The sequence below is a fragment of the Ambystoma mexicanum genome, chromosome 5q (genome assembly GCF_040938575.1).
Source record: "Ambystoma mexicanum isolate Mex_15411 chromosome 5q, UKY_AmexF1_1, whole genome shotgun sequence".
NCBI lineage: Eukaryota > Metazoa > Chordata > Amphibia > Caudata > Ambystomatidae > Ambystoma > Ambystoma mexicanum.
The window spans coordinates 1,026,774,358-1,026,799,519 of record NC_090933.1 but is presented as its reverse complement, the minus strand read 5'-3'; positions in this window follow the sequence as shown (position 1 = coordinate 1,026,799,519).

The following is a 25,162-nucleotide window of genomic DNA, read 5'->3' as shown; positions in this document are numbered from 1 at the left end:
AGCGACTAGGCGTAGGCCAATATATATTAGAAGGAGGCACAATATGATCTCCCGTTTAACATACAGGACATAGTGTTGACTGTCAGAAGCAGCCGACTTTCCGAAGTGGCTTGACGGGTAATGCATGCAGGTGCTTTCCTCTAGCATTCTCAGGAGTTCTGTTCCTGTCCCACTGAGCTTTTTACCTCAGAGCTCATTTCCTTGTTCTCTGACTCCCTTTCCCCCACTCCCTCCAGCTCCCTCCCGCATGATGTTGGTGAGGCATCAGGGGGCTGCAGGATTGCGTGATTGGTTGAGTAGGGAAGTCTGGTGGAGAGCAGCTGCCCAGGTACTAATACAATTTTGAATTCTGCTATGGCTACATCCCCAAGCCAAACACCCCCTATTGTGACAACAAATATCTGGGCAATGACAACAGCAGAATCTTTTTTGCACATTCTACCATGGAATGAATGGACCTCGGCACATAAGAACAGTATTCTTTAACTGCTGTGCTTTGGGTTCCTTGTGTCCATAATAAGCTTAATTATACATTACTTAGCCAACTAATTATTTTTCACTCACACTTGTAACTCAGCATTACATGGCTACTTATTGCCTTGCATTTGCACTAGAACTTTACATTTGCACTATACGTTTGCTTGGAGTGATATAGGTGATTGAGGTTACTGTTGGCTGCGGCATTTGAACTCCTGTATCTCCCTATTTAATCTGCAGCATATGCATTTCACACATTTTTTTGGGACTCATTTCCCTTTCCTGGGGTAATCTAAGGGAACTGAGTTGATTTTGTGCTACTGCCTCTGAATCTCAATTGTGGATGGGTCAATGACTGCAGGGTCTGTCATTGAGTGCTGAGTCTTTTAACCACTCCATTACACGTTTTAAATCATAGTCACCCTCTCTTTCCCCCAGCACATCCACTAGGGAAATGGAAGGCAATTGGTACACATGATGATGTGTATCACAAAAAACCAAGGAAGGTTACACAGAAACCAGCTCTCAGTCACATAGCCTACTGGACACTTACTTCGAAGATGTCTCTGAAATAATAGAAGAAACAATACTTGTTCTGGAGTGAGCCCTTCATACAACAAAAAACGATTTGCTTGCACTTGATACTGTGTCAGCAATATCCATCTCCCTACTAGATTTGACTCTTATCACGGCTTCCCCCAAACGTTTGAGGTCAAAGAAAACCTTTGCAAACTACCCCAAATAGCCACTAACCAGGATAGTACTCTTACGTTGCTGCCTGTTGTGGGATGTTCTGACCCAATAGGCTCTGCCCTGCAACATCACTGTGTGCTGCTTTCATCAGAAACAACAGAATTGCAGCCAAAAAGCTCTATAAATCTCTGAGAAGTGTGCAAGGGAACTGGAAAAATAGGCCGCCAATCTACTTTGCCTATGTCAGTGGTAGAACAGGAGGCCACCCTGCCAAAACCTGTCATTGGGCTGCCCACAGAGTGAAATGGAACTACCTGAAAAGGCAGTGCTGCATTGCCAGGAAAACCCAGAAGTGCTTTAAAATCCGTTTTTACTTGGCTGTTGAAATTGCAAAATAATGGTTCCCCAAACATCAATTTAAAGAATCCCCATAAGCACAATGCCAGGAGAAGCACAATTCATCACAAAAATATCCTCATTCAAAAAGGTGTTTGCCTGGGAAAATATGTCAGAATATGGGCGCAGTACCGCCGCCTGCCTGTATCAAAGCTGTCATTTACTTATACTGTTAGTTTAAACTGGTACATTAAGATCAAATTGTGGAAAATTAGAGACTTGCCATCAAAAGCAATATAGGTTGCCACTATTCAATTTCTATGTTTTAAAAAGACTGGAATTAAGAGATCTGTGTGTATATTTGTTGAAAATGTAAAGTTTATTTAGAAAAGACAATTTTAAACAAAGTGTTTTAAAGTGAACTGATGTCAGCCACAGTACTCAAAGGAACATTCCACAGTTTTCCCCAAACAAAGGTGCCTTCCCTTTTGCTCTCGGCCCAGGAACTCTCAGTTGGATGCAAATGAAAGGTGGAGGAGATTTTGCTCTGCTTCTCTGAGGAGAGACAATAGGCTTTCTGGACTGAAAGGGAATGCAAATTCAGGTGTCAACAGAAACATATGCCAGCAGGAAGATAGCCCTGGACTGCTCTGGGCCCAGCAAACCATGGGGGCGGGACCAGACAGATAAGTGGGTCTTAAACCACAAGGAAATCTCTTTTTGGAAAAGACTCATAGAGAACTGTGCAAAATTTGTAAAAATGTGTAAATTATAGGCTGTTAACATGAAAATTCTGCTCACAGTTTGAAACTACTCTGAACTCTGTGCGATGTTCAAAGACAGGACTACCAAAATTGTAATTTTATAGCAATTGTGATAATGCTAGAAATATGAAACTTCCAGGATTATGCCCAGATGTCATGCGCATATATGTAGAAAAATGTGGACAGATCTGACACTGGGTACCCAACCAAAAGCGCGAAAAACTGTCAAATTTGAACCAAAGCCCTCACTACGATGGGACTCAGACGGATACGTGCTCTACTAAATCTGTGATGTAAATATGTATTGTTACTAATTTGGTTGTATTGTCAATATGATTTATGTGTAAAATAGATATGCTGTACAGAAACAAAGGGGAGGTACTCCCTGGATTGTAAACTACTGCATCATCATGAAACCATGTGCTCCTTCTCAAATCAGGAGAGAGGACAGACCCTAAGCAATAGGATTCCTAGAGGGTGTGCTTAGTATCATTTAGCCTACCCACCCCTTAGGGAAATACATTGATAGGGACAGTTTAGGACCTAGAGAGACACACAGAGATTCATCCATCAACTGATTTACTGGCAAAGCGCTCTGCAGGATAAACCCATATCCAAGACTCCAGAACTTTGAAAGCAGAGAAGGCCCAATTCCAAAGCTGAACCCTTCTCAGCTGGCTTTTAAAATCTTGAAACCTGATTTTATCCCCAGACTTCCAAGGGGAACAACACCAAATCGAACAGCCGGGCTGTGCTGTTTCTTGCCAAGAACTCTTGCTAGAATCCAGAGATCCAAACCAGTAGAGCAGAGCTGTAACCAGCTAGCTGCAACCCAGAACCAACCCGTCAGATCCAGTCCAGAGGCTGTGCAGTGTCCAGAGTGCCGTGCTGAGTGCAGATTCTGGGTGCCCTGAACCCTCTCCGGTGGTCTAGAAGAATTCCAGTCCAAAACCTTTGACCAGATCCCTGACGGGCCTAATCCAAACCATAGTTGTGAGTATCCATAGCATAGAATTGTCCATAGCCAGTATCTTATCCTTAAGTAATCCTATCCAACCCATTCTATCATATCCAGAACTGCATTGTAGAACATCTCTTTTGTTTTTACTGAATTTTTTTCCTCAACCATATAGTCCTTTGATAATTGTAGTGATAATACCATCTTTGCGCTAATATATTTGCTGAAGAAAGGCAAGTGTCTCGGCGGGCAAAAGTCAGAACAGAGGTGCCGCTGATCTGGTGGCTGTTCCGCTGGGTATCTTGTATCTTCATAGCCTCCCTAGTGTAAAGAAAATCCTTGTTTGTAATATTCAAAAGTGCATCTTTCATTTGAAATTCTTGACTCTTTCTGAAAAAAACGACCTCTACTAAAACCTTCATAACTTCCGTACCATGCATGCTAGAAACGGAATTTAAGTGTCAAATTGAAGCTAACATTCCCAGCTTTAATTTTAACTCCTTATAGTTTTCCCGCAATTGTGTTTCTTGCACGCGAAAAAGTTTGCCGCAAATCTTTCGTTTGGCTCAATTTCATTGTGTGTAAAACAGCTATTCTTTGCATCTGACCTCAGAATTCAGTTTTCAATCTGCTAGTTATTCAATAATCATTGCTAGTGTTTACCTGAAACTATACAAAGCCGCTCCCACTAGTTTTGAATCCAATTTAGAGAATTAAATCCGTTTTTCAGTGTTTTCTACCATTACTTCCAAGCCACATTCAAAAGCATTTGACCTGTTTTGAAATCATTCCTGTGGATCTCTATGTTTGCTAGGGGGAATTGGAATTGAAACTGTATTTTTGAGCCTTTATTCCTGAAACCTGTGTTCTCTCCTTCATCTCTTTATACTGCATATTGGGGGGAATTAAGTAGTGTGCAGTGGGAAAAAGGGACATTGCATTTGATTGAACCCATATCAAGTATTATTCTATGCTGCATTATTTTTCTTATCCATACTCCTTCTGATTAAAGAGATTGTTGATTTTTGTCACATCACCGCAATGGTGATCATTGTATAAATATTCATAGTGTGATATATATATATTGTTCACATTCATAAAATAAATCTTTTAACTTTGCAAAACAGCCTGCTTCCTGGTTCAGTGAGACTGGGGGGGATTCAAAGAGAGGGACGTGATATAAGGGTACATCATTCAGAAATAAAAGAACTTATAGACAAAAATATATAATTAAGGGTTCCAACTATGCATCACACGCTAGGCATTGACTTAGCTTGAGTGCCGGGTTGCAATCAATTACAAGATTTGGGGCTCGTGTCTGGGATTTCTGAATTAGATATACTACTTGTGACAGTCTAATACAGTGTGCTAACTAGTGGGGTACATAATCCCTGCTGGGCTACCACGCTGTGTTACACTGTGAAAAGCAACCAACAAAAGGAACACTCTAAGGAATTGGTCTGTTTTGCAAAAATAAAATAAACTTCTGTAAGTCAGGAAGGAAATTAATATTTCCAGAATGGCGACTGTGGTAGAGATGAATATGGCTAAAGAACACCTATTGCATACATTATTTGTAAGGGATGAATGGACAGAGCAGGATCAGAAAGTGTGGTTGCAGGCAATCACAGATCAGATCACTGCAACAGGGTTAAACATATGACAAGACCAGGGTCCATTACATATGGCCCTGAGTGAACTATATATGGCCCCTAAGACAAAGGAAGAGCAAAACAAGATTGCCAAAATAGCGGCATATCTATACCTATATATTGGAGCAATACAGGACAAATATGCTGAGGGCCGAGATCTGGCAAACAAGCAACTGCAGGCATTAGGAAAGGCCCAAACTGATCTGGACTCTTCTGAGAAGAAGCTGCAGAGGAGCCAGGAGTCAGAAAATGAAAGTAGGCTGTACCTAATCAAAATAAAAGAGGACACGGGCATCCTGCAGCAGGAAAAGGCAGAACAGGATACCAGAATGCTGGCCATACAGAAGGAGTACCAAGAAAGTTTGGACTCTCTACTGCAGAGTCTCGAAAAGCTGGAGCAACAAATCAATTTCAACAGGGCATGCGCAGAGCAGGTAGTCACCTTGCAAAGCCACCTAGACAGAGAGAAAGAGGAGAGTAATACATTAATCCTGAAAGACCTGGACACCCAGGCAGAATTTGATGAAGAGCACCAGAAAGCTGGTGCGCTCCAAAGACAGAGGGACGAACTGGCTGCACAGATGCAGGCACTTACTCAGGAAAGGGACACCTTAGGCCAGGTAGTCTGTCATTTAAAAGAGAAAATACATGAAAATCACCTGGCCCTTCAGGGACTGGGTGACCTCCAAAAAGAGCATGAAAGATTGTCAGAGCACACCAGGAGGGTGGAGGAGGCTCTATCAAGGAAGGACCAGGCCAGTATGGACAGGACTCAGGAGGTAACCTTCCTACAGCAAAGACAGGTAGTCATGCAAGAGAGACTGATAGAAACTAGCAAGGCCTTGATGGAGGAACAGAAAGCTTAGATTCTTGCATGGCAACAGGGAGCAGGGGCTGACAGAGATGAGGTTAGCTGGGAAAGGGAAACAGCTAAGCATAACCTCAGGAACCCTAGTACCAGAGGCCTTCATCTCTCCCAATCCCTGGACTCTGCATCCCCCATGTCCACTGGTGCACATGAGCCAAGGGCCATGGGGATGGCAGATTTCAATCCAATCAGAAATATGGGGCTCCTAGACCAGCACCTCCCAGGAATGGATTGGCGGGCATCTGGCTATGGGTTCCCAAGTACTGTGAAATTTAGTGGGGAACTCCATGAGAGTAGGCCCACTAAGGGCATCCTGAAAACCTCTGCCCAGCTAGGACAGTGGGGGGTACTCATCAAATCCTGGGAGCAAGGAGGAATCAGAAGACTCCTCTGAGAGCCCCAGGACACAGGAGACTAGGTCCCCACATTCTGCCAGCCATTCCCAGGCTCGCAGAATCCGGGAGAACCTAGAAGACCAGGCGGGCACCTCTGGGAGCAGTGCCTCTGAGTCAGAGGAGGAGTCGACCAGTGTTACCCGAACCAAAAAGGCGAATAAGGCAAAAAGAGCCCTGCTCAAGGACCCCCTAAAGGAAATTAAAGCGATAAGGAGCGTCATCACACCCTATCATAAGAACGCTAAATATTCTGTTTGGGAGTACTTAGAGCTCTTTGAGCAGATGATGGAAACGTTCCATTTGAAGGACAGCCAAAGCTGTATTCAATATGTGAAATGGACCTTCTCACCAGAATACTGGAGGACCAAACTCATTCTAGATGGTCCACCTATAGGGCGGCCATCTTGAAGCATTTCTCTGTGCACAGAAATCCTCAGGAGGCTCGCAAGGCAGCCTACAACTTGCAATGTGGGCCCCACAAGAATTTGTGCATGAATTAAAGCGTGCCTTTGCGCAGACCACTAGAAGAGTGCGGACGGACAGCAAAGAATTTGTGAATACGTTTTTCCACGTTCTCCCAAAATACATCATGAGCCAGCTAGTGACAGATTTACATGAGAAAATATCACTAGACTGGGTCATTGAACAGGCCACATGTATTTATGAGGTGCAAAAGCCCATAGAAAACAAAAATAATACAAAAAGCCCCAAACCAACCAACACACCTGCTGCTAAGGTGGCAGAGGTGAAGGTTGCCCCCATTTTAGATTTGGAGATGAGGGGGCCTAAAAACCTGCCTGCACAAAATCAGAATAATCCCAAGCCCAAAGGCCTTGGGCCAGTCAGAGACAGGGAGCCAAGGAGGTCGCCCCACAAATCAGATCCCTCACTCCTCTGACTACGTAAGTCCCCGCTACAAGGGGAACAGACCCATCCTGGGTTATGTGTGGACTCCTCCAGCCCAAGGGGGGGGGGGGTCCAACCAAACAGCAGCTAACCCAGGAAACTTCCCTTCTCACTTCTCCCAGGAGGGCAGAAATTCCCCAAATCCTGGACAGAACTTCTTCCACAGGTACCCGCAAAACTTTCAACCCCAAAACCACCCATCCTTCTTTCCCCAATTTCCTGAGCCCAGACAACCTAATCCGGGAGAGGGGAGGCCAAGGGTGGAGGGGTACCCACATTTTCAGAGAAGGGATAGCTACCCTTCCCAGAAACAGCCCAGGGGAGACAACAGAACCCTGTATTAGCCTGAGCCGGTGTCACAGCTAGAGCGCCAGGACCAAAACATAGCACAGGATCTGGGTCGCGTGCTGAGTGCTCAACAGAACCCTCAGATGAGCATGCCGGCGCAGAATGCCGCAAACTCTGGACCTGGTGCTCCAGAGCAATGACGGGGGCAGAACCCCGACAACCCACCGGTTCCCAGGGAGGAGGCACAAGGGGAAGGGGGGTGTAAAGCCTTGGAGGAAGCTTCCTTCCCCACTTGTAAAAAGCCCCTGAAAAACCAGGAACCGGAACCAAAATCTCCTGCCCCTGAAAGTCTACCACCCAATGAGCAGAGGGGGGGGAGGAGAAACAAAGAACCCAAACAGACCCATTTTGAGGAGGAGGTACAAGTCTTCCAATTTGAAGGAGAAGGATCCTCAGAGGATCCTGGGAAAAGGATCTTCTCCTTCAGAGATGGGGGAACGCCTCCCAAAGAAAAATGGTTCCCAAAGGATTCAAATCCAGACTGGGTAGATGTGGGGACTGAGCTAGCACCACCCATCATCCAACCCCAGAACCAATAGCATGAAAATCCCCTGGTTCAAACCCATCCTGGTGACTGCCCCCAAAAAGGGGGGGCGGCCCAGAAACGGAACAAGGGGAACCCAAAACTTCTCCCATATCTAGTTGCCACCTTTATTTTTCAGATTCCCAAGACTCCCCACAGAATTCTGCCCAAATCTTTTCTCTGTCAGTGTCCAAAACTAGAAAACTAACCCACCACTTGTCCAAAAATGTACATTATCTGTGCCCCCTTGAGGAGAAAGTAGGAAGATTCTATGCCCCGGTCCAAATAGAGGGGCAGTGTACAATTTTGGCACTGGTGGATACTGGATCCCAAGCTACCCTTCTGTCAAAAAGGGCCTTTGATGAACTGAATTCGGGAAGGGGGAGAATTACCAAATTCCTCTCACTCCTCTTCCTGGACAACTTGAGGGGACTGCGGATTTGGATATTAAAATTGGGCGACACAAGGTGAAGCACCTGGTCATAGTTGTAACTCTAGTGGGCACCCCTTGTTTACTAGGGAATTAACTCCTGCGAAGGTTGTCACCCCTAATACATTGCGTAAACAAGGTCCTCTGGACGCAGACTAGCCGACTAATAAAATTAAAACAGAGTGTCAACCATGTTAGTTTAAACGGCACATGCCACATGGTTGAACAAAAATCTGACCAAGTAGAATTTCACTTTCAGAACAACCAAATCCCACACGTGACAGTAATAGCAGTAGGACAACAAACAGGTGATGGGGGGTCCTCTCTATTTCTGAAAATCAACATTAATTCCAGTCTAAGGTGGCATTCCACACTGGAAGGGAACACTCTAAAATTCTTTACAAATTCACAATCAGACATTCCCACTCCTATAATCCAGAAAGATGAGAAATCAGCTCCAAGCCTGGCTGATAGTCAGCAAATTGGAGAGCAGTTGTTCATCCCTATTCACTTAAATGAAGGGAAGGACTCTGTTCTCGCCCGAGTGTGCGTGAACAACAGAGCTTCATCAGCGAAGCCATGTTCCGCCAACTCCCAAAAGATCCAGCCATACCCACATTTAAACTGATAGACAAATGGGAAATGGATCTGGAAACACCCAATTCCAAACATCTCCTGCCAAGCAGGTGTATGCTCAAAATCTCCATAGGCAACAAGAGCATAGTCCATAATTGTTGGGTCGTGCGAGACGTCACTGCTGCCTTTTACTCAGTCAGTGACATTCTCAATCGCTTTGCCATTAGTTTGGACCTAATAAACTTCAAAGCTTGGTCCTGATTAGGGGATAATCCCATGGGCTTTGATGACCCAGAGAGAGCATTTAGGTCAGTTCAACTGATCCCTTATGCAGTTGAAATTCAGATTGGAGAGGAAGTCACCATCCCAGAAAGGACCCGACAATTCTCCCTGGAAGTGAAAGTTAAAAGAGGACATAAATTGAAAAACCCTGATGCCTATGTTCATCTAAATGCTTCTCTCCAACAGCAAGGGTTGGGGGTAAACCCAACACCGCTAGTCAATATAGAACATGACACCATTCCAATAGAGGTGGATAACAGCGACTTAAAGAGTATCACTCTAGCCACAGGCACCATTATTGGAATGGCAGTTGATGACATTTTTCCATAGATTTAGGCAATGAACTGTTAGGACCCATCCCCAAGGACTATTTTGATAGTGATAGTGATGACAACACAACACCAGACAGGATCTTTACCCGGCATGGGGGGAACTTCCTGGTGTACACTTCCAGCCCTTATGGTAAGGAAGATGTGATCTGGACTTCAGGAGGGATGAGGTGATTTTCCAAGTCCGCGAGGACTGCCTTCCCCACCTGAAGCCACTAGTCCAAATCAGCACTTTGACCAGGGACTTCTCCACCAAGCTGGAGGAGGCCGCTGAGATAGCGAAACCAGAAGTCTTTCCAGGCTTCATGCAGATGGTTGAAGAGAGAGTCAACCTAGCTGATGCCTGTGAGACTCTGGAGCAGAAGCAAAAGTTGAAACAAGTTTTCTTGGATTTTCAAGATCTCTTTGCGGTGGACTCATATGACTGTGGTCGAGACGACATCCACACAACAACAATTCTCACGGACCCTGGCATGACAATATCGCTTGCCTCTAGCATCAATGGAGTCCCTTACTGAAATAATTAAGAATCTTGTGTCCCGTGGGATAATCCGTCCCGTCCGCAGCACCTTCAATGATCCGGTGCTAGGGATTTTGAAGCCAAACGGCCAGTGGAGACTCTACGCCGACCTTAGGAAGCTCAACAAACGGGTCCATACTTCCCAATGGCCTCTTCCCTACATTGACCAAGGGCTGGCCCAGATCCAGGGGTCACAGGTATTCACTGCAATAGACCTGACCAATGGGTACTGGACTGTACCTGTCAGTAGGGAGGACCAATAAAAACTGGCCTTTACCTTCGGTGGGCAGCAGTACACATGGACCCGGACTCCCTTCGGATACATCAACTCCGGCAATGAATTCAACATTTCTCTACATAAGGCCATGCCCGACCTGGGTGAAAGGGGTAACCTGGCCTATGTAGATGATGGTCTCATCAAAAGCTCGATTGTGTTCTGACACAGTTGAGGGCTGCCGGAGGAAGATTTTCCTTTCAAAAGGCACAGTGGTGTAGAACCTGTGTAAAGTTCTTGGGGCATGACATTACTCCTCAGGGTCTCTGTCCCCAGGAAAAGAAAGTGGAAGCACTTAAAAAATTGAAAGACCCCACAACTCTGCGGGAACTAAGGAACTAAGGAGCCTCCTTGGACTGACTAATTACAGCAGAAAGTTCATTGAGGACTACGCAGAGATCACAAGACCCCTGATTCATCTCTTGAAGGGGGGGTCAAGTGGGAGTGGGGTCCAGAACAAGTCGAGGCAGTAAGACAACTCACAAGCGCCTTGCCTAGCTTACCCTGTCAAAAACAAGGAGTTCTTCTTAGAGACAGGGTTCTCAAATACATTTGACTGCAGTATTATACCAAAATCACGACAAGGTCAATAAAGTAATCTCCTATGCAAGTAAAACTTTATCCTCTGTGGAGGAAAAATTCAACGATTGAGAGAAGGCACTCCTGGCAACGGTGTGTGCATTGAAGAATTACTGCCCGTTTATCCATAGTGGAGACTCCACACCAGCCTCTGCAATATCTCCAAAGTGACAGAATCCGGGCTGGAATTGTGTGTAATTCCCGAATTAGTTCCTGGATTCTGTCAATGCAAAGCTTTCCTGTGGAGGTCAGATATGGCGAAAACAAGAAGAGTCTCCTCGCGCAAGGTCTGGCTGACTTGCATGATTGTGCCAGAGAAAACTGTCTCGAGGATGAGAGTCTAAAAATAAAGGACAACATGGAGGCATGCCTCAATTCCCCACACAAAGTCTTTGAAGAAGACAAGTGTGAGGGAATGCCCACTGTCTATGTGGATGGATGCTCTTACCATGTTGACAACAAAGGGGAAAAAGAACTTGTGGCCGTCGTAGGGAATGCATGGGTGAATGAGACCCCAGAACCCTCCGCTGGGTACAAGATTGGTCCCCGAAGTAGTCAAGTGGCAGAGTTGATGGCTGTGCATCAAGCTATCCTCACTGCTGTCCAACATCAACTCCACGAACTGGTCATAATCACAGATTTGGATTATGTACGGAACGGGTTTGTGGAGCACCTGGTTAACTGGAAAACCAGAAGCATGCTATGTGCTAATAATAAACCCTTGAATTATGAGAAATTAATTCAAAATATTGATGATCTGGTCACCTCGAATGGGATGATCATTGATCTATATCACCTCAAATATTGATCTACTGGAAAAAGATCAATTGTCATTCTAAAGTACAGAGACCAGACAAAACTGGAAATGACCTAGCTGATCAGCTGGCCAAAACCGGAGCCATCCAAGGGGATCTACTTGAGATCGAGTCCCGGTTGGGGGAAATCCAGGTCACTGCTATCACTAGGTCCCAGACACATGCTCACAATGAACTCTCAACTGCACAATGGAGTAAGGAGACACCAGATGCTGATTTGATTACGGCTCAAAAAGGGGATCCAATAATTGGTAAGTTTTATCAACACATTGAGGACCCTGAGAACTTTCCCCTGACGGATACTGATTACATAGGGAAAGAGGACCTCAGAGTGTTGATGAAATGTCCAAAAATGTTCCGAATCCAAGACGGTTTGTTGGTGAGGAAATCCCTAGCTGGCCATGGTCAGTGGGTGGTCCCTATCTCATTCCGAAGCCTGATGTTAAGTCACGCCCATGTTGCGGCCACAGCCAGTCATAGGGGGTTTCATACAACACTTGAAATCTCAAGAGAGGTTGCATACTGGCCACACATGGGGCAGGACCTCAACCAATATTTGAAGGGGTATCTGGTGTGTGCACAATTTCAGCCAACATTCCTCACACACCGTGCGCCTCTCCAAAAGAGGGGGATGACACTACCTTGGTCAGATTTACAAGTCGATTATATCGGCCTGTGATTCGCTCCTCTAGGGGAAATAAGTACATGTTGACCGTGACATGCTTGTTTACTAAGTGGGTGCAATGTCTCCCGGCCCCGAATTGCAAGGCAGAAACAGCAGCTGCCCTGATGATCAACTACATCTTCTCCACTACCCCAAAAGATCGAGTCAGACCGAGGTAGCTATTTCACTAGCGAAGTAATGAGAAGGATGTGGGAGATACTTGGGGTCAAAAGGAAATTACACATTGCCTACCGGCTAGCCTCTAGTGGTGAAGTGGAGAGATACAACAAAACAATTGTGAGCATATTAAAAAAGTTTGTGGCAGTTTCTGGGCCAAGTTGGGATATTCGATTACCTCTTGTCCTAATGGCCATCAGATCTACGCCCTCATCTGCAACTAAAATGTCACTGTTTGAGCTGATGACTGGACGCAGGATGGTGCTTCCCCAGCATCTGCTCTACAGAACCCAAGAGAAGACATTGATTAATGCCTCCACAACTCATGAGTATGTTGAAAATCTAAGAAAACAACTTCAACATGCTTTTGCCCATGCCCAGCAAAATCTAGAAAGATCAGCATGAAGACCCACTATGACTTAAAGACTACTAGAAAAGAATACCATGTAGGAGACTGGGTCTACTTATACAATTTCCAAAGGAACCAGGCCAAACAGCACACATTTTGCCTAGCTGGAGGGGACCTTTTGAAATTGTAGACAAAATCTCACCAGTCGCCTACAAAATCTGCATCCCCAAAGGCAGTTTGGCAGAGGGGGAAGATAAGTGGGTCCATATTAATCAACTGAGGTTTTGCCATCCTAGGCACACTCTGCAGCAACTGGAGGAGTTTTTTGGAACCCAAGAGGGGGTCACTCCAGCTCCCTAGAATTCCCACTATAAAATATTCCATCTATATAGTTAATAAATTGCCAATAGAAAAATGTGTCCTGATATGCCAAATGTATGTGTCTGCCCCACTACATCAATAGTGGTGGGGAAATGTCTATAAATATGTTTTTGCTTTGTCATCCTAGAATTGGAAACCATGGACACTAAAACCAAGGAGGACCATTCAGGGACCAGAAGAAAGATCCAAGGGGCCCAGGGTATCGCTCCATACTCACATCAGGACTGGGCGAGGAGAACTGGCCGATCCACCCCTGATGGGAGAAGCTGAAGAAGTTTGCTATTTGAACCAAAAGAAACGATGATGAATTTTGCCATTTCAACCAAAAGAAAAGAGACTGATCATCCCAGTCTGGTGACTTCCCATTGATGGACGGTCAATGCCGAATCGTGAGGGGTCTTGTGGGATGTTCTGACCCACTAGGCTCTGCCCTGCAACATCACTGTGTGCTGCTTTCATCAGAAACAACCGAATGGACGCCAAAAAGCTCTATGCGTGCTAAAAATCTCTGAGAAGTGCGCAAGGGAACCGGAAAAATAGGCCACCAATGTACATTGCCTATGTCAGTGGTAGAACAGGAGACCACCCTACCAAAACCTGTCATTGGGCTGCCCACAGGGTGAAATGGAACTACCTGAAAAGGCAGTGCTGCGTTGCCAGGAAAACACAGAAGTGCTTTAAAATCTGTTTTGACTTGGCTGTTTAAATTGCAAAATAATGGTTCCCCAAACATCAGAAAAGATCCAACATCCTTGTTGGGTGTTAACCATCACTTTATTTAAAGAACCCCCATAAGCACAATGTCAGGAGAAGCACAATGCATCACAAAAATATCGACATTCAAAAAGGTGCTTTCCTGGGAAAATATGTCAGAATATGGGCGCAGTACCGCCGCCTGCCTGTATGAAAGCTGTCATTTACTTATACTGTTAGTTTAAACTGGCACATTAATATCAAATTGCGGAAAAGAAGAGACTTGCCATCAAAAGCAATATAGGTTGCTACTATTCAATATGTTTTAAAAAGACTGGAATTAAGAGATCTGTGTGTATATTTGTTGAAAATGTAAAGTTTATTTAGAAAAGACAATTTTAAACAAAGTGTTTTAAAGTGAACTGATGTCAGCCACAGTACTCAAAGGAACATTGCACAGTTTGCCCCAAACAAAGGTGCCTTCCCTTTTGGTCTCAGCCCAGGAACTCTAAGTTGGATGCTAATGAAAGGAGGAGGGTATTTTGCTCTGCTTCTCTGAAGAGAGACAATAGGCTTCCTAGACTGAAAGGGAATGGAAATTCAGGTGTCAACAGAAACATATGCCAGCAGGAAGAGTGCCCTGGACTGCTCTGGGCCCAGCAAACCATGGGGGCGGGACCAGACAGATATGTGGATCTTAAACCACAAGGAAATATCTTTTTTGAAAAAGACTCATCGAGAACTGTGCAAAATTTGTTAAAATCTGTAAATTATAGGTTGTTAACATGAATATTCTGCTCACAGTTTGAAACTACTCTGAACTGTGCGATGTTCAGAGACAGGACTACCATAATTGTAATTTTATAGCAATTGTGATAATGCTAGAAATATGAAACTTCACAGGATTATGCCCAGATGTCATGTGCATATATGTAGAAAAATGTGGACAGATCTGATACTGGGTACCCAACCAAAAGCGCGAAAAACTGTCATATTTGAACCGAAGCCCTCACTAAGATGGGACTTGGACGGATACATGCTCTACTAAATCTGTGATGTAAATATGTATTGTTAGCAATTTGGTTGTATTGTAAATACGATTTATGTGAAAAATAGATATACTGTACAGAAACAAAGGGGAGGTACTCCCTGGATTGTAAAATACCCCATCATAATGAAACCATGTGTTCCTTCTCCAATCAGGAGAGAGGACAGACCCTAACCAATAGGATTCCTAGAGGGTGTGCTTAGTATAATTTAGCCTACCCACCCCTTAGGAAAATACATAAATAGGGACAGTTTAGGAACTAGAGAGGCACGCAGAGATTCATCCATCAACTGATTTACTGGCGAAGCACTCTGCAGGAGAAACCCATATCCAAGACTCCAGAACTTTAAAAGCAGAGAAGGCCCAATTCCAAAGCTGAACCCTTCTCAGCTGGCTTTTAAAATCTTGAAACCTGATTTTACCCCCAGATTTCCAAGGGGAACAACACCAAATCGAACAGCCTCCCTAGTGTAAAGAAAATCCTTGTTTGTAATATTCAAAAGCGCGTCTTTCATTTGAAATTCTTGACTCTTTCTGAAAAAAAACGACCTCTACTAAAACATTCATAACTTCCGTACCGTACATGCTAATTTAAGTGTCAAATTGAAGCTAACATCCTCAGCTTTCAAACAAATCCAAACCCACATTCCAACTCCTTATGGATTTCCCTCAATCGTGTTTCTCGCACGTGGAAAAGTTTGCCGCAAATCTTTCGTTTGGCTCAATTTCATCATGTGTAAAACAGCTATTCTTTTTATCTGACCTCAGAATTCAGTTTTCAATCTGCTAGTTACTCAATAATCATTGCTAGTGTTTACCTGAAACTATACAAAGCGGCTCCCACTAATTTTGAATCCAATTTAGAGAATTAAATCCATTTTTCAGTGTTTTCAACCATTACTTCCAAGCCACATTTCAAAAGCATTTGACCTGTTTTAAAATCATTTCTGTGTATCTCTATGTTTGCTAGGGGGAATTGGGATTGAACTGTATTTGTTGAGTGTTTGTCCCTGAAACCTGTGTTCTCCCCTTCCATCTCTTTATACTGCATATTGGGGGGAATTGAGTAGTGTGCAGGGGGAAAAAGTGGCAATGCATTTTATTGAACCCATATCAAGTATTATTCTATGCTGCATTATTTTTCTTATCCATACTCCTTCTGATTAAAGAGATTGTTGATTGTTGTCACATCACCCCAATGGTGATCATTGGATAGATATTCATTGTGTGATATATATATATATTGTTCAAATTCATAAAATAAATCTTTTAACTTTGTAAAACAGCCTGCTTCCTGGTTCAGTGAGACCGGGGGGATTCAAAGAGAGGGCGTGATATAAGGGTACATCATTCAGAAATAAAAGAACTTATAGACAAAAATATATAATTAAGGGTTCCAACTGTGCATCACACGCTAGGCATTGACTTAGGTGGAGTGCCGGGTTGAAATCACTTACACTGTGGTGCTGTACTCTGTCCAACCACGGCTGTCGAAACCCCTTCAGCTAACATGAATTGCTTAGCTGAGGTAATGGCTGTCTCTGCTAAAAATGATCAATCATCCTCCACGGAATTGAAAGACTTCAAAGGACCAATGCAAATGATTTAAAAACAATTTTTTTTAAAGCTGCTTTGAACTTTTTAATAATGGATGATATTTTAAGATCCTTAAAGAAAGAATAATTGTCTGTTAGTTCCAGTGTAACCTCGAGAACACAACATCAGATATGCCCTTCACCTACACAAAATGTCTTTGTTCCCCAGCCATTAGACCTACCACAGTTGTCTCTTGCTTCTGATTGCTTCTAATAGTTACAGTCACATAAAGGGTACAGTCCCTGTGTTGATAGCCACAGATGTACACATTGTTCATCCTCTAAGAAGGACCCATGCCTGCCTAAAGATAAAAAAAGATCATAATCACTCCCCTCAAATTGGTCCTTTTCGTGCCTCAGACTTACCACCCACAACTGTACACTCCATGGTTGGAGTGGTTGTTGAGATTGAACCCGTTTCATCTTAATCCAAAGCAACAACAATCTCCCCTATAAATAGATCAACCCATTGGATTAACACTAATCTGCAGGGGCCAAAGGTGAAACCTCAAGATGCCCTAATGGCCAGACGTGTTGACTTGGTGGGAAAAAACAAGAAATCACTGAATGGCGTCTGCATTGTATTATCGTTCTTGAATCCAAGAATATCTAATTTTGTCATTCACTCAAATTTGGGGTTGTATTCTCCAGATAAATTATTTAGAGTACTACCACCAACATATTTGTACCCTTTGACTTCTTTTTGAAAACCCTCTATTAGGCCAACCAGAGCTAACGTTAGTTGTATTTCTAATATAAATAGAGTCAAGATTGGTTACCTCTCTCTCTCTACACATAAGGAATGCAATGGGAATAAGCCTGAGTCCCTGCTTAACTCAGGCTGTATCCCCACGAGGAACATATTTGAATGTCTGGCTCCACTTGAACAGTTCGACAGCACTCTCATAACTTGGCCATGCAAATTCCTGACTTGTCTTGTTTGGATCATTATCAGGCCATACTATGGTGTTAATTCCCCGTTCCAAGGGTTGGAATTGGGGGTAATGGCCTAGCAGCCTAAGTTATTGGCCCGAGTGAAGCTAGGGTGGATAACAGGGGCTCTGGCCCGTTACCCCGTTTCAGCCCTTGAAATGGGAGATTAGGGCTATTAGCACCCCAAATTGCCAAAGCGGTAACCTGGGGTGCTAAAATAAAGGTATTTTCCTTCGTTCAACAGGACGCTGCACACGCCACTTTAACGAAGAAGAATACTTTTCTAAGATGCCCACCATGGAAAGGCAAGGCGGGCTGCTCTTCCCTTTCCATTTCAGACATCGGGAGTTGGGGAGCAGGAGCAGCTGTGGGGTGGGAGGGTGAAAAAAAGGGACAGAGGGCCAGGGGAAGAAGGCAGCTGGGGGACCCTCCTGTCAGGAGGCATGGAATTCAGGCTTTCACCGGCGGGTCAAACCTGTGTTTGCAGCCACCTGATTGGCTGGCTCCCTCCACCAGGGTGCTTATAACAATATTAACCTGGAACATAGCAGAGCTGTAGGTAAATTCATACTGTCTGAAATTAAACACTTTCCGAGTTCATGTGAAATCTTTATTTTGTAAGAGACCTGGGCCATCGATGATTTGATTTTAGATGGTTTTTGCACATTTTGAATCAAAGCACACAAGAAAACGCATTGCAGATATTGTGGTGTAGGGCTATTTTTGTTAAGACCTCACTTCCATGCAATTTAATCCATACTGATCCCGAAGCTAGTTGCATGCAAGCAATAGAATTAACCTCAGAACGTGACCAGTCTACTATTATAATTAACTTCTATAACAGCCCCCAAAATTCAAAAGGCTTATCTAGTCTATCAATGTTTAAGTCATTTATGGAAAGGCGTAATGTTAAATAGATGAACAATTATATTGGAATAGTCCTGGGATGGGATTTTAATTAGAAAATCGGTAATGGGCCACCGCCAACTTGTTTGATAAAACTGAAGATGCAGTACTGAGTATTACAGAACCTTGCATAGATGACCCTTGCATTTGGTCCAAGGGCCGCATATGTTATAGTTGGTTAAGCAAATGGGAGATTGGAACAATGTATGGCCGAGTATCCAATGACATGCCATGTAAATACTTGTTTAAAAGACATCAATAAAAGTCTACTATTGACTATGTTTGTATAGCAGTATTAAAGTGACCCTTGATTGAAGATATTTTTGTTGAGGACAATGTGTTTAGTGATCATCACCTTATTGTATTGAAGCTAAAATGCCAATCTTATCCAAACCCCTGTAACCAATTTCCACACCTAGCGTTAATGGAACCTGCTACTAGGTGAAACAGTGTAAGATGGGCCTCAATCAATAAACCATTTATTTGTGAAAGTATAATCAGTTCTAATTTATTCTACATCAACCAGTTGTTAGAACCAGAATCGGAGGTTAATGTGATAAGGAATACCTATGTTTTCTTTGTGCACAACATTTATTTTGTATTTTTGGCTACTATTCCTCTTTTAGGAAATGTGAATCTGATTATATGTTTTAATAATGACTGTAGCACTGCAAAACACCATTATTGTCTATTTTAAGAAACCCTGATGCATCTAGGCAAGAAGTGATAGATGCACATGCCAATTAAAAGGGAGCCATTACTACTCGGAAATTAGAATTGGATAATTTAACCTGGATGGCACAAAAATAATCTTCAGCTGACAATAACACCAATCATTTTGGGGATTTGGTATCTAATGCTCCTATTTTTATGCATACATTTATTGGACTTGAAATCAGGGTGGGTGATCAGTCATGGGTGGATACGTTTTCCAGTCTATAAAATGAGATTATACCTGCTAATCTACAGGAATCTTTTTCTGATACTTCCAATTTAAGGTATGCTATCAGGCGAGAAATTAATATTATCATTGCCTTCAAATTTTCAATTGTAGAAATTACTGGGGCAATTACAAAACAAGTGCTCAAGCTGTGTCATTGCCTGAACAGTATCCCAGCACATCTTTGTTGTGATTTAGAGGATATGCGACTCCCATGTTAACAACCTTCTTTAATGCAATGATTAAGATGGGCAAGTTTCCAGACAATTGTAAACTTGCGTTAATTCATCCCATAGATAAAAAGAGATTCTCCCTTGACCTACAGTCCAATCTCAATGCTCGAGGCTCATTTAAAATATTTGGGAGAGCCTTACATATGAAGATAAAAGCCTGGGTCCAGGAAAATCCTATTCTCTCTAACATTCAGCTGGGATTTCCGTTCCAGGATGGGGACCTGCAAACAAGCATTACACCTTTATTTGATTGTGGTGCAGTTCCTATACCTGAAATAGGAACGAGTTACTTAGCCTTTATGGACCTGAGCACTGCCTTTGATAAAGCCAATAGACCCAAACTATTGCAGGTACGGCGGTCATTAAATTGTCTGACAGATATTCTCAATGTTCTTATGAATTTCATCAAGTAACAAAAGCTTGTGCTAAGAGTGGGGGTAAAGGACATTGCACTGTATATTTCCCAGTGAGTCTGGGAGTACCACATGGGTGTGTGTTACTGCCATTATTGTTTTCTCTTTACATAAAAGGTCTCTACGATACCCTTTTATTATTATTATTATTTTTATTAGGGTATTTATTGAGCATGGACTTAGCTGCAGGAAGCAAGGCAGCGATTTACAATCAAAGGGTGAAGAATTAGATTAGGGAGCATAGAAAGGAGGGAGTGGGGATCTAATAGCAGGTGAGGAAGGGCAATAGTCAGCAAATTATTTAGAACTAACCATGGGAGGAAACAGTGGGGCACAGATCAACCAGTCTCAGGAGAAGTGGGGAGGGGGTGGTGTATGGACCTAGGTGTAAGGTAGGCACCGTTCCTTAAAGAGGAGATCCTTTAGCTCTTTCCTTAACGGTAGAAGTGAGGGGATGAATCAAATGGTGATGGGAGGAGGCCTGTCTTCTGTTTTATTTTCTTATTGCACTGGCGGAGTTCAAGTCTGCACATTTCTTTACTACTGCTTGATACTAGGGCTCTGGAGATGCTGAGTTTCTCAGTGAGATAGTTTGGGGTCTTCAGGGTGACATCCTTGTAAATGATGCAGCAGGATCTGGAAATGATACCGACTTGCAGCAGGAGACAGTGCAGTTTGATGAGGGTTGGGGTGATGTGGTCGAATTTGCAGTCTTTTGATGAGTTGTGCTGCAGCATTCAGGACACAATTCAGGGGAGCCTGGGTAGTTACTGGAAAGGCCTTCCAAAAGCACGTTAACACCATCCAGATGGGAGAGGACCAAGGCTTGAACAGCAGATCTGAAGTTGTTTTCTGAGATGAAGGGCATGATTTTTTACAAGAGAGAAGTTGGTACCAAGCCGTTTATGTCTTCCTTGCTATGTGCTGTTTGAAGGAGAGGTGGCTGTCGATTTTGAACCCAAGTGAATTGGCACAGGTAGCTATTTGGGGTTTGATGACTTTGAGGTGCATGGTAGAGAGCCAGGTCTGGATATCCGGGTGGTCAGTGTTGTTCGTCAGCAGTAGGAATTTTGTCTTGGAGGGGTTGAGCTTCACGTAAGCACTGAGCATCGACAACTGGATCAATGAGAGGCACACCCTGAGCCTGTGGATGCCTTCGATGGAGTATATCTTGAGGTAGAGCTGCGTGTCTTCTGCGTATTGGTGGATGTGGATTTTGTGTGGAGCAAGGAGGGTTCCAAGCAGTTCCATGTAAAGATTGAAGATTACAGGGGAGAGGATGGATCCTTGCAGGAATCCACAGGACATGGGTAGAGTTGGTGAGGTGGAGGAATCCGTTTGTACAATCTGGTGTCGATTAGCAAGGTACGATTTGAACCAGATGAGGACGATCTTGTTGATCCCCATGCAGTGATGTAGATTGTCGGTGAGTGTCTGGTGTCTACTGTGTCAAATTCTGCTGAGAGGTCAAAGAGAGCAAGGAGCCAAAGATGATACAAACTGATAGAGACATCCGTAGAATTGGCAATATGTCTCTGCCTGTATTGGCCTATATGGACCACACAGAACTCATAGCCAGCACCCCTGTGCCTTACAATTTCTAATTACTGCTTATACTGTCTTCATGAATGATCTCGGGCTGCAAGTCAGTACAGGTAAATCTGCTGTTCTGGTCTGTCTTCCGAGCAGATATTGCATTAAGGTGCCGCCCATGAAAAGGAACAACACTACTATACCTTGGGTTGCTGAATTTACCTATTTAGCTGTACGCTTTTCATTGAGCTATCAAGTTCATCAGGTGATCTCCATATCCTAAAATAAGAGATAAGAATGAAACAAGCTCTGGCTGAGTTTTAAGCTCACAAAGATGTGTAAGGCCCAGCCACTGAATATGATTTTGGAGGTCTATAGTATCAAAACCTATGCGGTAGTCAAGTTTGGGTATTCACTTTGGGTATTTTCAATAATGACACCCCTACAAGCAGTGGCAAATGATTTATATAAAATAATTATTTTGTCTTTCATGCTTTGCAAACATTTTGAAGTGCATTTAGAGCTCGTTCTTCACTTTTTAGAGAATTATCTATGTATTGAACCAGCCATTCATTGTCTACGTATCTGGATCAATGAAACAGCTGAATTAACTCACCACATAATTAAAGCTGTTTTGTGTTAACCCAGTGCACTTGCTATTCCATGGCTTTTGCATGTTAAAACACTCCTTTGCAAAATAAATGCAGGTAACCATTTTTAATTTCCCACCGATCTAGACAAATTGTCATTAAGCTATTTGAAAGAACAATCTTCGTGAGTGAAAAGAAGTAATGGAATGTTGTAATCGCAGACTTATTGTTTTATAATCTAATGCGAGCCAACCGTATCTACACTGGAACAAGATACGTCATGACAAGAGCAAGGATTAATTGTATCCATCTCAGACAGGTCACATCCAAATGGTCAGGCTTGGTAACAGATAACAAATGTTTACTATGAGATGCGTTATCTGAAGATCTCCTGTATTTTATGTTTTTTTGTTCAGCCTTTTTTCCAATATCAGGTCACAAATATTAACATCAGTACTACCAAGAGCGGGTGTTAGAAAATGTTGCCCAGCGCTATGTTATCTATTAAGGGTTGACTCCCCTTTGGATGGCCGGTTCTGTTGTACCTGAGACAAGCAGTAAACATTATGAATCGCCTTCTTTCATAGTAAATATTGTCCAATTATTTGGCACGTTGTGACTCTTACCAATGATTTCACAGTTTGATATTGTATGTATTATACTGTGATCGAGAGATTTTATGACTCTTAATATCATGGAAAAACTGCATTGCTTATTAATTGTTTTAAAAATCAAGGACCAGGGCTGAAAATGCCATGAATGAATCAAATTAAATATTGGTCAGGAATTGTCACCTGCTCTGCTGAACTTGTTTTATATTTGATAAGCACAGTTTCATTGTACATATGCAATGCTTTTGTGGAAATGCATTTTCTACTGAAATAAAGCTGATTTGAATATTGGAAAATTGATGTTTTATAGGAATATGCATTCCAGTTTACTATTCCATCTCACATATAAGTCTGATCCCCAGCTTGGGAAAGATAACATGAACGTTTCAGTATATCCAGTTCTAGGAAAAGTAATCTCCATATTCAAAAAGATTTCTTAAGTATTGGAGATGTCAGAGTGAGACATCGTGCAGCAAGAATCAATAAGATTAACAGCTGCCTTTAATACAATGTGAGATTATCTACCCTTTGATTACTACTGACTAAAATGTTGCGAAGGCATGCCCTTTCTGGGCATAGTAGTTGGATGTGTGAGACAATCAGGCCACTGATCACATCAAACTGTGATTCAGTACATGTTCGTTTTTATTCTTTCTATCCCCTGGAAGTGGCCACACATTATTTATAACAGATTGCACTAGTACTTTAAGTTATGATTCAATCCATTTTAGCTATAATACTTTCTATTCCCTGAAAATGGTAACACATTCTTTATAATATATTGCACTAGTACAGAATTGTTGTAAGAACAAATAAGACACGTCCTAAGAGGTTTCATCTGTAAATGATGCCTTTTATCTGCGTGAACTGAACCCTCTTTCTGCTCTCATAATCACCCAAGTGAGTCATAATTAAAAGAGGTCCCTGGGTAAGTAAAGGATGAAACACGTTCAAGGGTAGATCTGTTTCCTTCGGAAGTCCTGATCCTTTTTTTGTTAGGCCTCTGGGTCTTGACTTTTGACTCAGAAATATGCTTTGTTCTATATAGGTCTTTCAGAAATGTCACATTACCAACCTCTGAAGATCATTGATGTCAGGGGCAGGAGAATGACTAGATTATTGGATACGAGTTATTTCAACATTAATTTCTTCCATCAATGGCGATTTCGGATTCATGAATGTGAGATAAATGCAGACCTTTTTGACCGAGAGTAACAGGAAAGAAGAATTACATTGTAGAAGTTCATTCACACACTATTAAGGGGCCCTACACCAGTACTGAAGGCTGGCTGAAGATCAGTTAGGATGTTGTTTTTATCATCCACCTTCTTTTGTCTCTACCTTTCATCCACCACCTCTCCCTAAACTGTCCATTCATCTCCTTCTTTGTTCTGAGGAGATCTCAATGTACTTGCTTCTACTCGTTTAGAGATGTCATCAAATCTTTCACTATTATAACTTGTAAACATTGTTCTCACATGTGCTACAACTTTACTCATCGACCCATCTTTCAAAAGTAGACGGTTTAACCTGCGTCTCCCCGTCGTTGTCGCGATAAGGCAGTGGTGAGTTGCTCGGGTAATCTCTTCTTCGTGAAGAGATAGGGCCTGTTCTGAGAGTTCTCCACTTTTGTTGGACTGTGGAACAGCACCAACAGGAAGGGCGTACTCCCTGCACAGCCCTGACTGGGGAAAAGCCGGATGGCACATAAAAAACCTGTTTGGTGTTTCCAAGCCGATGGAGAACAGTTCAGTAAGTAGTTAAGTTTCCACAATATATCACAGTGTCGAAGGATGGGTATGTTTTGTAATCCACAGGAAGCGGAGATGTCTGTACTGTGATCCAGTACAGAGTCTTGAGCTGAACGCAGGAGATACAGGGCTGCTTTTGTAGTTCCCAGGAAGATACAGTGGCGCGCCAATGGAAGTCGTTCCCTGCAGGCAGAAAGAGTTAACAGAAAGAAGGCAGGGACAGAAGACAACTACTAAATAGATGCAAAGAAATGAACAAGGCAAGAGAGCAGGTAAAGGCAGCGCACTGCATAACGCTAGAGTAAGATGGCAAGCGCGGATAGAATCCGAAGGACAAGGACAGCATAAACCAAAACGAACTAAAAGGAACTGTAAGGAGCTTCGATGCCGCCCGGAAGGTAATGGCACTGGAATAGCAGCGGAGTCCAAGGGAGGACGGAAACGAGAAACCCGAAAGGAGTAAGAGAGAAAGGAGAATACGGATAGGTAGGAAAGTCAGAGAGAGTCGGAGAGAGAGAGAACCGGTTGCGGGGCAGCACGAGGTGTGCCCACGACTGGCGGTGAAAGTCAAAGAGGAGGTAAACGAATAGGGTAGAAGATCAGAGGTGCAGGTCTAAAGG